This window comes from Enhydra lutris, unplaced genomic scaffold, assembly GCF_002288905.1.
Source record: "Enhydra lutris kenyoni isolate GAN:26980312 unplaced genomic scaffold, ASM228890v2 scaffoldscaffold1, whole genome shotgun sequence".
NCBI lineage: Eukaryota > Metazoa > Chordata > Mammalia > Carnivora > Mustelidae > Enhydra > Enhydra lutris.
In genome coordinates, this window is record NW_019154085.1 from 79,473,842 (window position 1) to 79,487,811 (window position 13,970).

Sequence of the window (13,970 nt, forward strand, 5' to 3'; positions counted from 1 at the left end):
AGTAATCCACTCGGGTTTGCTTTTGGGAGCTTTTGTTCCCTGAGCGCTTTCCATAGAGTTCTGGAGGACAGGAGTGAAGATTATGGCCTCCCAGTCTCTGGCCCGAAGGAGCCAAGAGCCCAGAGCCCCACTCCTCAGTGCGCCCTCAGAGAATAGCGCCCAATTATTCCTGTCACCCTGGCCTTCGGCCGTGTTCCGAGCTGACCGAGCCTGCGACTGGTTCAAGGTAACCCTGAGTTTAGAGCTCACTCCTCGGCTCTGTCTCTGTAGCTGGCTTCCCTGTTCTAATACCTGTAAGCTCTGCGACACTCAGACACCCCCGAACCTTCTGTGACTCTGCAGGACCTGAGACCACGCTGACCCCGTGTGGGCTTCTCCCCAGTTAAGCCTCTGGAGCGATATCCCTCAGCAGAACAGACTTTTAAATGTCCTGATTTTGTGCTCTGTTGCTCTGCCGCTTGCCGGGAGCCAGCCCCTCCCCCCGTGGTCTATCTTCCCGTCGCTTTGGATTCACTTCTCCGCCAGTCCTACCTTTCAGAAAGTGGTTGATTTTCTGTTTCTAGAATTGTTGTTCTTCTTCTCTTTGATCTCCCGTTGGATTTGTAGGTGTTTGCAATCTTTAGATAAGCTATCTAGCTGATCTTCCGCTACCTGAAGTAGTTTCAGCCTGCTACTTCTCTGCCATCTTGACTCCTCTCCTTTGGGGTCTCTTCTGATTTGGTTAGTGCACATTTTTCTGTGGTCTTTGCCAGCCTTTTAGTATTTTGCTCGCTTGTTCATATATTCTTATCTGGATAAAAGGCAGAAAAACTCACCACAAAAAAGAACAAGAGGCAGTACCAGCTGCTAGGGACCTAATCAATATGGTCATTGGTAATATTGCAGATCGAGAGTTCAGAATATTGATTCTCAAGGTGCTAGCTGGTCTCGAAAAAGGCATGGAAGGTATTAGAGAAACACTGTCTGGAGAAATAAAAGCCCTTTATGGAGAAATAAAAGAACTAAAATCTAACCAAGCTGACATCAAAAAAGGTATTAATGAGGTGCAATCAAGAATGGAGGCTCTTACCACTAGGAGAAATGAGGCAGAAGAGAGAATTAGTGATATAGAAGACCAAATGATGGGGAATAAAGAAGTTGAGCAAAAGAGAGACAAACAACTACTCCACCATGAGGGAAGAATTCGAGAGATAAGTGATACCATAAGACAAAACAATATTAGAATAATTGAGATTCCAGAAGAATAAGAAAGAGAGAGGGGAGCAGAAGGTATATTGGAGCAATTTATTGTAGAGAATTTCCCTAATATCGCAAAGGGAACAAGCATCAAAATCCAGGAGGCACAGAGAACCTGCCTCAAAATCAATAAGAATAAGCCCACACCCCGTCATCTAATAGTAAAACTTACAAGTCTTAGCGACAAAGAGAAAATCCTGAAAGCAACTTGGGATAAGATGTTGGTAATATGCACTGATAGAAATATTAGATTGGCAGTAGACTTATCCACAGAGACCTGCCAAGACAGGAAGAGTGGGCATGATGTATTCAGAGCACTAATGAGAAAAATGTGCAGCCAAGAATACTATATCCAGCTAGGCTAACATTGAAAATAGAAGGAGAGATAAAAAGCTGCCAGGGCAAAGAAAAATTAAAAGAAATTCCAAACACCAAAAAAGCCCTACAGGAAATATTGAAAGGGGTCCTCTAAGCAAAGAGAGACCCTAAAAGTAGTAGAGATATAACAGAGACATTTTACAGTAAGTGTCATGTTACAGACAACACTATGGCACTAAAATTCATATCTTTCAATAGTTACCCTGAATGTGAATGGACTAAATCCCCCAATCAAAAGACACAGGGTATCAGAATGGATAAAAACAAACAAACAAAACAAAAAGAAAAACAAAAACAAAACCCATCATTATATTGCCTACAAGAAACTCATTTTAGACCCAAAGACACCTCCAGATTTAAAGTGAGGGGGTGGAAAACAATTTGCCATGCTGATGGACATCAAAAGAAAGCTGGGGTGGCAATCCTTATATCAGATCAATTAGATTTTAAGCCAAAGACTATAATAAGAGATGAGGAAGGACACTATATCATACTCAAAGGGTATGTCCAACAAGAAGCTCTAATAATTTTAAATATCTATGACCCTAACATGGGAGCAGCCAACTATATAAACCAGTTAATAACAAAATCAAAGATACACATTAACAATAATACAATAATAGTAGGGGACTTTAACACTCCCCTCACTGAAATGGAGAGATAATCCAAGCAAAAGATCAACAAGGAAATAAAGGCCTTAAATGACACACTAGACCAGTTGGACATCACAGATATATTCAGAACTTTCCATTCCAAAGGAACAGAATACACATTCTTCTCTATTGCACATGGAACATACTCTAGAATAAATCCCATCGTGGGTCATAATCAGGTCTCAACTGGTACCCAAAGATTGGGATTATTCCCTGCATATTTCAGACCACAGTGCTCTGAAGCTAGAACTCAATCACAAGAGGAAACTTAGAAAACACTCAAATACATGGAGGCCAAAGAGCATCCTACTCATGAATGAAAGGGTCAACCAGGAAATTAGAAAGAGTTGAAAAAAAAATCATGGAAACAAATGATAATGAAAACACAACTGTTCAAAGTCTGTGGGACACAGCAAAGGTGATCCTGAGAGGAAAATATATAGCGATACAAGCATTTCTTAAGAAACAAAAAGGACTCAAGTACACAACCTAACTCTATACCTAAAGGAGCTGAAAAAAGAACAGCAAAGAAATCCTAAAACCAGAAGGAAATGATAAATAATAAAGATCGGAGCAGAAATCAATGAATTAGAAACCAAAAGAACAGTAGAACAAATCAATGAAACTAGGAGCTGGTTCTTTGAAAGAATTAATAAGATTGATAACCTCTGGCCAGACTTATCAAAAATAAAAGAGAAGACACCCAAATAAATAAAATCATGACTGAAAGAGGAGAGATCACAACCAACACCAAAGAAATACAAACAATTATAAGAACGTATTATGAGCAACTATATGCCAGCAAATTTGACAATCTGGAAGAAATGGAGCATTCCTAGAGACTTATGAGCTACCAAAACTGAATGAGAAAGAAATAGAAAACCTGAACAAGACCTGTAACCAGTAAGTAGATTGAAGCAGTCATCAAAAATCTCCCAACAAACAAGAGCCCAGGGCCAGATGGCTTTCCAGGGGTATTCTACCAAACATTTAAAGAAGAATTAATTCCTATTCTCCTGAAACTGTTCCAAAAAATAGAAATGGAAGGAAAACTGCCAAACTCATTTTATGAGGCCAGTATCACCTTGATTCCCAAACCAGACAAGGATCCCATCAAAAAAGAGGATTACAGACCAATATCCTTGATGAACACAGATGTAAAAATTCTCACCAAAATACTAGCCAATAGGATCCAACAGTACATTAAAAGGATTATTCACCATGACCAAGTGGGATTTTTTCCTGAGCTGCAAGGTTGGTTCAACATCTGTAAATCAATGTGATACAAAACATTAATAAAAGAAAGAACAAGAACCATATGATACTCTCAATAGATGCTAAAAAACATTTGACAAAGTACAGTATCCTTTTGTGATCAAAGTTCTTCAAAGTGTAGGATAGAAGGTACGTACCTCAATGTCATCAAAGCATTTATTAAAAAAACACATGAATATCATTCTCAATGGGGAAAAACTGAGAGCTTTTTCTCTAAGATCAGGAACATCACTAAGATCTTTCGCTAAGATCAGGAACATGGCAGGGCTGTCCACTATCACCACTGCTATTCAACATAGTACTAGAAGTCCTAGCCTTGGCAATCAGACAACAAAAAGAAATAAAAGGCATCCGAATTGGCAAAGAAGTCAAACTCTCACTCTTAGCACATGATATGATACTTTATGTGGAAAACCTGAAAGACTCCACTCCAAAACTGGTAGAACTTTTATAGGAATTCAGTAAAGTGTGAGGATATAAAATCAATGCACAGAAGTCAGTTGCATTTCTATACACCAACAACAACACAGAAAAAAGAGAAATTGCGGAGTCTGTCCCATTTACAATTACACCCAAAACCATAAGATACCTAGGAATAAACCTAACCAAAGAGGCAAAGAATCCGTACTCAGAAAACTATAAGGTACTCATGAAGGAAATTAACAAGACACAAAAAATGAAAAAAATATTCCATGCTCATGGATTAGAAGAACAAATATTGTGAAAATGTCTATGTTACCTAAAGCAATCTACCCATTTAATGCAACCCCATCAAAATATCTTTTTTTTTTTTTTTCAAAGAAATGGAACAAATAACCCTAAAATTTATATGGAACCAGAAAAGACCCCAAATAGCCTCAGGAATGTTGAAAAAGAAAGCCAAAGTTGGTGCCATCACAATTCCAGACTTCAAGCTCTATTACAAAGCTGTCTTCATCAAGACAGTATGGTACTGGCACAATAACACACCCATAGATCAATGGAACAGAATAGAGAGCCCAGAAATAGACCCTCAACTCTATGGTCAACTAATCTCTGACAAAGCAGGAAAGAATGTCAAAAGGAAAAAAGACAATCTCTTGGGATTGGGAAAATCAGATAACCACATGCAGAAAAATGAAACTGGACCATTTCCTTACACCACACACAAAAAACAGACTCAAAATGGAGAAAGACCTCAATGTGAGAAAGGAATCCATCAAAATCCTTGAGGACAACATAATAGCAACCTCTTCTAATTTGTTGCAGCAACTTCTTCCTAGGAATATCACCAAAGGCAAGGGAAGCAAGGGCAAAAATGAACTATTGGGACTTCATCAAAATCAAAAGCTTTAGCACAGCAAAGGAAACAGTTAACAAAACTAAAAGACAACTGATAGAATGGGAGAAGATATATGCAAACGACTTATCAGATAAAAGGCTAGTATCCAAAATCTATAAAGAACTTACCAAACTCAACACCCAAGGAACAAATAATCCAATCAAGAAATGGGCAGAGGACACGAATAGACATTTCTGCAAAGAAGACCTCTAGATGGCCAACAGACACATGAAAAAGTGCTCAACATCACTCGGCATCAGGGAAATACAAATCAAAACCACAATGAGATATCACCTCACAACAGTTAGAATGGCTAAAATTAAGTGGTATGGAATTTACCGGTGTTGGTGAGGATGTTTAAAAAAATGGAACCCTCCTTCACTGTTGGTGGGAATGCAAGCTGGTGCAGCCACTCTGGAAAACAGTATGGAGATTCTTCAAAAAGTTGAAAATAGAGCTACCCTACAACCCAGCAGTTACACTACTGGGTATTTACCCTAAAGATACAAATGTAGTGATCTGAAGGGGCACATGCACCCGAATGTTTATAGCAGCAATGTCCACAATAGCCAAACTATGGAAAGAACCTAGACTTCCATCAACAGATGAATGGATAAAGACGATGTGAGATATATATATATATATATTTTTTTTTTTTTTAAAGATTTTATTTATTTATTTAACAGACAGAGATCACAAGTAGGCAGAGAGGCAAGCGGAGAGAGAGGGGGAGGCAGGCTCCCTGCTGAGCAGAGAGCCCGATGTGGGGCTCGATCCCAGGACCCTGAGACCATGACCTGAGCCGAAGGCAGAGGCTTTAACCCACTGAGCCACCAAGGTGCCCCGATGTGATATATATATGTCAGTCAGAGAAAGACAATTTTCATATGATCTCCCTGATATGAGGAATTTGAGAGGCAGAGTTGGGGGTTTGGGGGATGGGGGAAGGAAAAAATGAAACAAGATAGGATCGGGAGGGAGAAAAACCATAAGAGATCTTAATCTCATAAAACAAACTGAGGGTTGTTTGGGGAAAGGGGGTATGGAGAGGGTGGCTGGGTTACGGACATTGGGGAGGGTATGTGCTATGGTGAATGCTGTGAAGAGTGTAAACTTGACGATTGAGAGACCTGTACCCCTGGGGCAAATAATACATTATATGTTAATAAAAATAATTAATAAAGAAACCATGATCAACTTCATAATACTCACAGAAAGGCAAATTAAAATAAGAATGAGATAACATTTTATCTGGAAGATTGTTAATCTATTAAAATATTTGAAAACATAAATGTTGACAGACATTAGAAAAAATAATCTTACAAATCCGAATGTGAATTGGTATAACCGTTTTTGGAAGACAATCTGTTAGTATATATTATGATTTTTTTTTTTTAAATTTTATTTATGTGTCAGAGAGAGTGAGCACAGCAGACTAAGAGTGGCAGGCAGAGACAGAGGGAGAAGCAGACTCCCTGCTGAGCAAGGAGCCTGATGCGGGACTCGATCCCAGGATGCCGGGATCATGACCTGAGCCGAAAGCAGCCACTTAACCAACTGAGCCACCCAGGCGTCCCAGGATATATTATGATTTAAATGTCATAGTTTTTGACTCAAAATTGAGAAATTGCATCCACAGACTTACTTATATAAGAATGTATGCGCTCGTCTGCTTTTGCCATTTTCTTGATTCCTGATGGTTCATTCCTGCAAAGAATAGGTTTTGAGATGTTGGTGGTATGAGAAAAGGGTTAGGTCTAAGGATGGAAGTAGAGATCCTAGGGAGGGATTTATTTGGCCTTCTAATTTTACAGTTTATTAGGACACCTCTTTCAAGTAACACACATAGCTTTGTTTTGATGTATTTTTAGGGGGAGGGGATGTGTTCCAGAATGATCTTTCCACCACACCGGTAACTGCCAGTGCCCTAAGATCCGGAAGACAGGATAGCCAGTCTCAGAGACTCCCTTTGTAAATGGCAGGTTTCTTTTTAGATAACTTGTTTTTCCTTTCTGCACTCTGTTGTCCATCTTCCACTTTACCTGCTCATTGTTATGTAAGAGATCTTATAGGCCATAGTATTTGATTATGATTCTAAAAAAAACAAAAACAAAAATTACAACTATGAAAAAGATATATTTAAGAAAAGTCTTCTTGAAACAATACCTATTACCATTTATTCTATCCAGGATTTTCCTAGAGTTTCCAGTCAGTAAAGTGAGGCATGACAAAGGAATAAAAGTTTGTAACTTGAAGAAAATGAAAAACAAACAAACAAACAAACCTGTCATTATTTGTGTGTGACATGACTGCATATGTAAAAATTTCAAAAAACTATAGCAAAACTATAGCCATTATTGATGTATTAAGTGTACAAAGATATATAAAACTCATATTCTTAAGTAGGGCCAACAAAGTATAAGAAATGAGAAGGTATCTTTTGCCATAGCATCAAAATATATAAAATACCTAAGAATAAAAATAATTAAACATAGGCAATACCTCTAACCTGAAAACTACAAAATACTATTTATTTATTTAAAGATTTTGTTTTATTTTATTTTACTTTTAAAGATGTTATTTATTTATTTGACAGAGAGATCACAAGTAGGCAGAGAGGCAGGCAGAGAGAGAGGAGGAAGTAGGCTCCCTGCTAAGCAGAGAGCCCGATGTGGGGCTCGATCCCAGGACCCCGAGATCATGACCTGAGCTGAAGGCAGAGGTTTAACCCACTGAGCCACCCAGGTGCCCCAAGGATTTTATTTTTTTGACAGAGAGAACCACAGCAAGAGAGAGAACACAAGCAGGAGGAGCTAGAGAGAGAGACGCAGGCTTCCCTCTGAGCAGGGAGCCCAATGCAGGGCTTACTCCCAGGACCTTGGGATTAGGGTCTGAGCCAAAGGCAGATGCTTAATGACTGAGCCACCCAGGTGCCCCTAGAAAACATTTTTTTAAGGAGTAAATATAGGAAAGTATCTTGATGATCTTCGGATTAAAAAATATATATTTCTTAAATAGAACAGAGAATCAGTAACCCTGGAGGAAAAGAAAATTATAATCTGCATGAAAATTCTAAACTTAACACTTATTGGAAGGTACTTAAAAAGTGGAAAGGCAAGCAAGGGAGTAAAGGAAAATATATATAACACATAGATCCAGTGAGGGAGGTCTTATATCCAATGGAGAAAGTATAGATTGCTCCCACATGTAATTTTAAAAAGACAACCCAGTAGAAAAAGCTTTAATAGCATGTAAGATGATGTGGGGAGCACTTTTACTGTACACCAAAGTATGATCATTGTTTCAAGGAAAAATCCTCATCTGATGAGTTGTGAGCTGAGCCAGATACTTTCTCCATGAAACACCATCTCATTTGAAAAATGACAAACTGTAATTATTTTGGTTTGGATATTTGGTATTACTTTTCTTGAAAAAATTTTATTGTCAATCATAGAATTCAAACTTTCAAGACTAAATGAAAATTTTGGTAAAATTGCCTCTGCCACTATTAGCTTAAAAGCTCATGCTATTTTAGAGATATCTAATGAGATACTAACAAACATGTGGTTTTTTTTTTTTTTTTAATGTTATATAATACATGTGCCAAAATTTGGAAGATCTAGCCGACTCAGTAAACTGGAAATTGGAGAGCTGTGAAATGAAGAGAGAATCTGAGGGGCGTACCGTGGAGTCCTGAGACATTGGAAACTGACAGAGAGAAACAAGAGTTCTGAGGCTGGCAAAACACTGGGATGCTGGGCTTTTTGGTCTTGTTTATATTTGAGTGCCAGGACAGATTTCCATGACTGACTGCTCACTGCAGAGAACCTTTCCATATGTTTCACAAGCAATGATAAGTAAAAAAGCAATGATCATTTATTTAAAGCAACCAACAACTGCTCTAAACATGGAATCATGCTCCTTTCCCACCTGAATCTCTTCAGTGGCTCCTTGGTCACTGCTTAATACCAGATTTCCTGGGGTGGCACAAGGGCTCCTTTTTGTCTGTTCAGTCACATCTGCTTCCACTGCCCCTTTACATGTTATTTTTCACCAATTTATTTCTGTTACTCAAATACTTTTCACTTTATCATGTGTTCTTTAGTATCCTTTTTCTTCTGCTTGAACTTTCATTCATGTTTTTTTTTTCAATGAAAAGCCCAGATTCACCTGAAGCATCTCTTCTTTCTCTGTTATCTTTGCATATTATGTATTCCTCCAACATAACATTTACCTTAATAAATCTTATTTATCTTTACCTGTGGACTATAAGAATCTCACAGGGGTAGTTCATTTTTTATTATCACTCCTAGCATTTAACATTATTCTTGGTATCTGTAAGGAATAAACATAAATGAATAAGCTGGTTGTCGCAGATAAAAGGAGGAACATAATTACATTAAGCTTTGGGATTCACTGTTGTCCAAAGAGTCTACTAAGGAATGCGGTATGGAGAGTTGGGATAGAAATTATAAGTTGAATTTTATCACCTTTCTACACATATTCAACAACATCTAGTGGAATCAGGGATAATGAAATACTTGATTTAACAACATCTAGTAGAATCAGGGATAATGAAATACTTGATTTAACAGAGAGATCCTGCTGTCAAGTTAAGATAACAGAGCAAATTGAATAAAGGAGGGAAAATTGGCATGCTATTAACAAACTGTTCCATCTGAATTACAAAGTCAGATGAGTCTGCAAAAAGTAATACAGAGGTTATCAAAGTCTCTTCTCTAGAATTTAAGTTTATTTGGTATCTCCCCCCAACCCCCACTCCATGGAATTTTCATTTTAAGTATTCATAAAACTAAATTATATTTTTTAAATGCTTAGATGTAATTTTATACTATTTCTCTGATTTGTGATTTGTTTTTACGTTTTTCTCTCACTAAATTCCCTCTACCCCTTTCTTGATCTTTGCTTTTTCCTATTATAGGCCTCTATGACATTTTTATTCTTATACGAACCTTCTTTTTGGCTACTTCCCTAGCTCTTTTCCGTTTGATACCTTTGGCAATCTCAAGATTCCACCAATGGAGATGTAATTGGTATGGAACTAGGCATTATCATCTCTCATCCAGAGTTCTGTAGTAAGTTTCTAAATAATCCCCCTTCTTTTTCTCTCCCATATTTTGGAGAATTATATTTTGATTCCAAATATTTGCATGCCTTTCTTTTGGATTTGCCCCTAGTTGTGGGAGGTCTTGATGTCAGATTTGACTCCATGACTTGCTGTGGTCAATAAAATGTGATTAGAAGTAACACAGGACACTTTTGTGTGGAAACTTTGAGTCCGCTCCTGGTCCAGCCTGTCTTTTTTCCTTTGATGTGAGACCAGCATTGTCTTAGATAGCACTGTCCTATCAGAAAAAAAGGTAACATGGAACAGAGCCACAGCTGACCCACAATGGCTTTGTGATGTGAGGGGAAAAAACCCTTATTTTTCTTTGCTTTTTAAGTGTCTGAAATTTTAGTGTTGCCTGCTACCATAGTGGAATTTAGTCAACACTTATTCATGGTTTTTCCCTGTACCCAGTCTCAACACAGTAGCCAGAGTGAGTTTTTAAAATTGTAATTCAGTTTGCCCAATTTACCTCATTTGAACTCAGAAATGCTTCTCCATTCCATAGGAGTAAGAGTTCTGCAATGACTGAAGAGACCTGGCTGGATGGGCCACCTCACTTCCACCTTAGCTTTGTGAATGCAACATTGACTAATCCCTTCTTGATCATGGAGCATCAAATATTCAGGCCCTCTTGTTACTCCTTGAATAAGCTCCTATATCAGGAATTTTGCATAGAATACTTCCTCTTCCTTCTGGCTCATTCACTTACCTGCTTCCTGTCTTTGCTCAGACGTTACTTTCTCAATGAGGCCTACTGTGTGTGATCACGCAATTTAAAATAGCAACCTGTTAATTAACCCCTCCCCCCACCCACGGCACATGCCATATCTGCTTTAGCCTGATTTACGTTCTTTTTCCCTATTACATTTATTATTTATTGTCTGTTACCACTCTATAGAACCTAAGCTTTGTGAGGTCAGGAATCTTGTTCTGTCTTGTTCACATCATAGTGAACTATGATAGTACCTGATCTATTCAGTAGGCACTTTTTGGTGATAAGCATTGGGACAGAAAAGAAGAAGTCTAGTTATTTACTACTTATTTCATGTTTATCTCAGCTGATCTGGGAAGTGCTAATCTATGCATCTTTATTAAAACCAATTTGCCAGAGAGGAGACTGTGTATAAAGCCAGAATATATGACACACACATATATTTTATATTCAGCGACCTGAAGCCTGCTGTTAAGACAAGAGCCCTAGAAAAAAATGTTGAGACAAGTGAAATTTGTATTTGGTTTTTCATCTCCTTCTTGGGACTCTTTATTTTTATTTGAATAAAAAAGGGAAGAGTTATAATTATTGAGGTGATGAAATATGATATTTTTATTTGTTTTATATATGACAGAATAAAGGGACCAGAAACACTAAGTGACTTTCATCTTGTTCTTTCCTTCCATCTTTCCTTCGCTCTAACCCAAAGTTCAGCAAAATGAGTCAGGGAGAAGGGTGAGAAGAACAGACTGTGGAAACAGTGGAAATCCAATCATGCCCCTTCTCATATTAAGATTTCCCATCCTAACATAGGCTGAAGCGGAGAAAGCAAGAAAGTTTAGAAGTAAATGAAAAATTAAGCCTTGATATTAGGCCAGACTGAATTTTTATTTCTAGAAAAAAATAATTTGGCAGATCTAGATTAAAGTCTGTGGTTAAAAAAAAAAAAGATCAAATTATTGTCCTTGAATGCTGTTGATTCCAGCATTCACTAATTTAATTATATTATTTAAAAAATTATTTAAAAATTTACTCTATTTTATTTAATGATGACTTTCTAATTGGTCTTTGCAAGTTAATCTCTCATTGAATCTTCCTTTTACAGACCATTTTAGTAACAAATGTATCTGTAGAGGCTGCTTTTAGGCAACCAACTTGAACACTGGAAACGTGAGTGGGGTAGAAGTGCCCACAGTGCCCCCACCCCACCTGGCTGAATGCAAACCAACCCATTAGGTGACTCACTTCAAATATCCATAAGCCCTAGGTGACCAATAGTTTACTTCCTCTCAGACACAGTTATCAGGAAAAGAAAATTCCATGTTTCCATACTTTCTCACCTTCCCCCTTAACTATAGGCCCCCCTACCACTGTTCCTAGTAGACAGCCTCTCCTAGGCTGACCTACCTGCTGGTTCCTTGAAATGTATTCAATAAACTTCTATCTCCTTTGTTTTGCCTCAGGTAATTCTTTTACTGCCATGTCACTGGCTTTTACCTGATAGGGTCATGCCACAGTATCCTGTTTTAATTAAAACCTCCTATAATTATAGGGTTGTATTAATTTTGCTTGACTTTTGATAATCCTATGGGAATCATTAATATGATTCCTGGCTGAGAGGAAGTGGAGGTGCAGCTGTCTTCAGTCATCCTGAATCTGGGTTCATCCGACATCATCTGCCTCTACTATGCTTCCCAAGTTCAAACCCAATGAGATCGAAGTGTATACCTGAGATGCACTGGTGACCAAGTCAGTGCCACGTCTACCCTGGCCCTGGAGAGTGGCCAGCTGGGTCTGTCTTCAAAAAGGTTTGCTTATGACTTCACCAAGGTGACCAGTGATTGGAACGGTCTGAGGATTACAGTGAAACTGACTATTCAGGACAGGTCCAGATTGAAGTGTTCTTTCTGCCTCTGCCCAGATTATCAAAGCCCTCAAGGAACTGCCAAGAGACAGGAGGAAACAGAAAACGTTAAGCACAGTGGAAATACCACTTTCGATGAGCTTTTCAACATTGCCTGACAGATGTGGCGCCACTCTTCAGTCAGAGAACTCTCTGGCACCATTAAAGAGATCCTGGGGACTCCCAGTCTATGGGCTGCAATATTGATGGCCGCCAACCTCATGACATCATAGATGGCATCAGTAGTGGTGCAGTTAGTTAAGAATTATAAAGCAAAATATTTCAATAAAGGATCATTTGACAATCAAAAAAAAAGAAAATATCTAAATTTTCTTTCTTTTATCGTGTTGCATCCTGTTCATTTTACTGTTACTTTTGGTGAGTAATCTCTCAGATTATTTTAAAATCCTGGAGCTTGTTATGTGTTAGACTTTCCTTCATACAGATGTATTTCACAGTATCAATTGCCACAGTAGCTCCCAATGTCTCTAAGATCATTTTTTAAGATTAAGGAAATGTCTCTGAAAAAATAAAGTTTGACTTAAAAAGATGAATGTGCAATTATAAAATTATAGGGGCATCAGGGTGACTTAATCAGTTAAGCACCTGACTCTTGATTTTGGCTCAGGTCATGATCTCAGGGTGTGAGATCAAGCTCTGAGATGGTATCTATGCTCAGCAGGGAGTTTGCTTGAGATCCACTCCTTCTCCCTCAGCCCCTCTCTCCCTACTCTCATGGGCTCTTTCTCTCAAATAAATAAATAAATAAATAAACATTAAAAAAATTATAAAGGTTTCTGACCGGATGTAGAAAGACAGTGTTATTTAGCTAGTTTCATTTAGGTCTTTCTGCAGTGTCCATCCAGGTCCTAGGGAAAAACCTAGTCATAGAGGATATAAAAATTTAGAAATCTAGTATTTTTGTTTAAGGGAAGCTAAGGAATTAGTTCTCCAAGACTGATTTTGAATGAAATCAGGAACTCTTCACATTTAAACATTTTTTATTTTATTTAAAATAGGAAGGTTCTTAGTATGGTTAATGTTAAGCTATATATTTGTCAAGAACTTTGTGATGGAAGGAACAGGTTTAGATTTGTTACTGTGATTTGTTTCATGCAACCAGATAGAAAATGGTTGTTTTGAAATTTACCTAAGGTGTAACAGGAACTCAGACTTTTATTTGGCCACACTTTACTACTTTCTTACCATCGGAAAGGAAAGTGGTGATCCTGTGTCCTACATCTAGGGAAAAAAACCCACAAAATTTTGCTCTATCAACTATGAAATTTGAGTGCATCTTAAAGATTATAGTACAACCTATTTTGCTTCAGAAATCCTGCCATCTAATATCAGGTCAAAGG